The 4527-nt window shown below is 29.0% G+C and overlaps 1 non-coding gene across 1 annotated transcript; it reads right to left on the bottom strand.

The window, feature by feature from the left end:
* Positions 1-4230: 4230 nt before the first annotated feature.
* On the bottom strand, positions 4231-4308 carry LOC134836203 (small nucleolar RNA R12). The gene has a single exon (XR_010162268.1). It is a non-coding gene; the product is annotated as a small nucleolar RNA R12 (small nucleolar RNA).
* Between the last annotated feature and the right edge of the window lie 219 nt (positions 4309-4527).

Below are 4527 nucleotides of genomic sequence, written 5' to 3' on the forward strand. Positions count from 1 at the left end.
TTCAAAATTTTACTATTTATGTAAGCTACTTTTAGAAAAATTGCAAAATAATTTTTCAAATCTATAGTAATAAAATCATAAGATTTCCATCTCGCTTGATATCCTTTCATCGACATTAATTTCAAATATTGATATCCTTAACACTTTTTTCCCCTATAAATCTCCGTTAATGTGTCAATTTGTCCCGGAAAACCCACAAAATCAGATAAAATTCTGGGAAATTTTTCGGGTTTCTTTAACGATTTTTCTGCGGTCAACACCATTAAACCTTTCACAAAGAAAAAATTCTCCACAAAAGATTTTAAATTCTAAAACTTGGCAAGTCTGATAGTGAATTATGTTGCTAAACAACAAAATCGAGAGAGAGAGCGGATTAAATTGTCCTCCTAAAAAAAGGGAAAATTTGCACTAATAAATCTTCATTATTACCTACACTTAATTTTTGTTTTCCGATATGTTTTCACACGAAATAGCCACGAACGACGAACGAAAATCAATGCCCTGTATAATTTTTCCCATGCTAGTTTTTTTTTGTGAGAGAAAGAGAGTGTTTGTGCGGAAAAACACATCGATTAGATAATCGTTTTAGTGTACATTATCCGATGTATCCGTTTCTCCCAAAGTAAAAGCACCAATAAAGGGATCTAGGTTACCAAAGCCACATATTTTATACTCGCTCGGAACATTGTTCTGGCTTGTGCATCTACGGAGCTACGTGCGACAGACATGTTATTTATCTTCTAATGTTGTAAATATTTTTACCTTAAAATATAATCGGCTTTGAACTTTTTCCTCCACTCCTTCGTTCTTATCTTCTGGAAAAAGGAAACTGACCATTGCAATATTTACTCGAAAGTGCCTCGAGAAAATTTTCCTTTTTCAATTTCTTTGAAATCTAGAACGGAAAAAGGATCAAAGATGAAAAATTTTATTTTTTTTTTTACCTGAAGACGTTCTCATTGCTAATAAAACTCTCGAAGTCAAAGTCGTAAAACTAAGAGAAAAGTAAAATTACCATTACTTTGATTTATTGTCATAAAAATTTATCGATCAACCACTCACTTCGTCTTCGAACTCAATTTTCCGGCAAAAAATATAAAAAAAAAGAAAAATAGCAGGCAGGCAATATTCATGACACCAAAGACAACTCCCACACTTTTGTTTTATGCTTTTCCATTTATGTATTTTATGAGGCCCTAAAACGACCTTTTATGTACCTTTCTTCTATTTTTACTTCTTTTTTGCGTTTCTTACTCGGAAAAATTGAGCGCAAACTGCCGTCAATTGTGTGCCGAGACACAAAACGGGGGTTAATTAGATTTTTACTCTTTCTTCTCGATCGTTTAAATTATTTATCGTTCTGCTGTCCAAAAAAATGTGACAAAAACTTGAAATTAAAGGAAAAAGGGGTGCCAAAAGAGATTTTCGAAGTACATAAAAAATTTATCACTTACCTGCTTATTTTACTGTCTACGACAACTTTTCAATTTTTGCGGGTGTCAAAGCCAGCGTTGTGCGTTGTCAATCACGAATTTCATTTTCCGAACAACAATAAAAATGTCGGAGGCATATTCATTGCATACTTTTGGGCATGATGTGATTGAATTTGTTCAGGGGAAATTTTTTGAGAGTTTGCAAATAAATAAATGAGAAATGGCATTTCAAATTGATAATTTATTAAAAATCGGTGGTTATGGTTTAAATTTTTCCCGTGCCGAATGTGGGTTAATCAAAATGACTGGCTGGATGTCAATCAATTAAATACAGGTTGAAGCCACAAGGTATTTATTTATTGATTATTTTGGCGATTGCGTTTTCCGAGGACGCCGATGTAATATGTGCAGTACATGACACAGAGGAAAGGCAGGCCGAGAATGAGGGAATTCATGATAAGTAGATTCTAAAAATGAAAAACTATGAATTTTTGTAAGTTTTTTTTTCGGAATTTCTTACGTGTTTGGGGATTTTTACTAAAGCAGGACCAGCTGTGACGTTTAAAGGACGACTAAAGGTTTTAGAAATTTCAGTTTTTCTTGATAAAAAAGATTTTGTGAAAGAAAAAATCATCTTAAAGAAAAATTTATTTCAATAAAAGTCAGGATAACCGTCAAACAATTTCAAAGGTTTCTATGATTGAAAAATAAATTACTTTTAATGATTTTAAAAGTTAAATAAAACTATAAGAAGCTTCAGTTATTTTTTTAGAAACAACAAATATTTTTTTGAAAAGCTTTAGAAAAATTTTTAGAACCTTCAAAAATATTTAATGAAGCTTCAGAAAAATGTTAAAATACTTAAAAAATATTTAACGAAGCTTCAGGAAAATTTTTAGAACCTTCAAAAATTTTAAAAGAAGCTTCAAGAAAATTTTTAGAACCTTCAAAAATATTTAATGAAGCTTCAAGAAAATGTTTAGAACCTTCAAAAATTATTTAAGAAGCTTCAGGAAAATTTTTAGAACCTTCAAAAATTTTTAACGAAGCTTCAGGAAAATTTTTAGAACCTTCAAAAATATTTAACGAAGCTTCAGAAAAATTTTTAGAGACTTCAAAAATATTTAACGAAGCTTCAGGAAAATTTTTAGAACCTTCAAAATTTTTTAAAGAAGTTTCAGGAAAATTTTTAGAACCTTCAAAAATTTTTAACGAAGCTTCAGGAAAATTTTTAGAACCTTCAAAAATATTTAACGAAGCTTCAGGAAATTTTTTAGACACTTCAAAAATTTTTAACGAAGCTTCAGGAAAATTTTTAAAACCTTCAAAAATATTTAACGAAGCTTCAGGAAAATTTTTAGAACCTTCAAAAATTTTTAACGAAGCTTCAAGAAAATTTTTAGAACCTTCAAAAATATTTAACGAAGCTTCAGGAAAATTTTTAGAACCTTCAAAAATATTCAACGAAGCTTCAGGAGAATTTTTACAGCTTTCAAAAATTTTTAAAGAAGCTTCAGGAAAATTTTTAGAACCTTCAAAAATTATTAAAGAAGCTTCAGGAAAATTTTTAGAACCTTCAAAAATTTTTAAAGAAGCTTCAGGAAAATTTTTAGAACCTTCAAAAATTTTAAAAGAAGCTTCAGAAAAATTTTTAAAACCTTCATAAATTTTTAACGAAGGTTCAGGAAAATTTTTAGAACCTTCAAAAATATTTAACGAAGCTTCAGGAGAATTTTTGCAGCTTTCAAAAATTTTTAAAGAAGCTTCAGGAAAATTTTTAGAACCTTCAAAAATATTTAACGAAGCTTCAAGAAAATTTTTAGAACCTTCAAAAATTTTTAAAGAAGAAAATTTTTAGAACCTTCAAAAATATTTAACGAAGCTTCAAGAAAATTTTTAGAACCTTCAAAAATTTTAAAAGAAGCTTCAGGAAAATTTTTAGAACCTTTAAAAATATTTAACGAAGCTTCAGGAAAAATTTAAAAAACTTAAAAAATATTTAACGTAGCTTCAGGAAAAATTTTATAAGACTTTAGGAAAAATATGAAAAGGTTAAAGGAAATTTTAGAGAAATTTTTAAAAACTTTTGAAAAGTATTTAAAATTCGAATATTTTTTGACAAGTTTTAAATTCAAACTTGAAAGTAGCTCTAAGAATTGTTAAAAAGACTTTCAAAGGTTCAAAAAAAAATTATTTTACATTTAATTTCTCAAATATCAATAAAACATCAGCGCCATCTCTAGATTTTTAAAGAAAGCTTTTAAAACTATGAGCGCCATCTCTGAGTATATTTTCAAAATTAAGCTTAAACATTTAGAATTAAATGAATTAAACGAAAAGCTACTTTAAAGAGAAGCGAAAAACAAACAAAAAACTCAAATGAATTTTAAATTATTCTTCCAAGAAAAAAATTCAACAAAGTAAACAACTCGTCGCCTCCACATTTTCATGCAAGGTGAAGGTCACTCGATATGAAACAAAATATTTAAATATTTCCTGATTTAATTACTGGTCCGGATATTTTCCGCTCTACGTACCCTCCCCCTGCTACTCATTCGCAAATGTAAACAGCGAAACACTCACGCAAACAACACTGGGGCAGGATCAATATTTGTATCAAATGAAATTTATTTCGCTTTAAATTATATTATCGTACATTTAATTACTTACGCAAGCAAAATGAATTCCGAGCACAATAATGATCGTAATTAGTGCATGTCATAATTGAAACACGACGAAGGACCATCTGAATTTGATACAAACAACAATTATTATGTAAATTTGCTAGAATTTCAATTTTAGTCGGAAAATATTGATTGAATGATCACTTTTAGCCACAAATTCAAGTTCAGAATATTTTTTACATCATCCTAAAAAAAACAGCACGAGAGGCGAAAAAAAAAGTGAACAGTCATTAACATATTTTATCATAAAAGAAAGTTATTTCATATTGCTTCCACATCACCGGAAAAAAATTTTTTGTTAACTTTTTTTTGTTCGTCGCCCGAAAAAAGTCGTTAAAAAAGAATTTGACACGCAAAACTTTTACTACTCACACATTTTTTTACGAGGAGGACGAAATAATGACATCCAC

This window comes from Culicoides brevitarsis, chromosome 3 (genome assembly GCF_036172545.1).
Source record: "Culicoides brevitarsis isolate CSIRO-B50_1 chromosome 3, AGI_CSIRO_Cbre_v1, whole genome shotgun sequence".
NCBI lineage: Eukaryota > Metazoa > Arthropoda > Insecta > Diptera > Ceratopogonidae > Culicoides > Culicoides brevitarsis.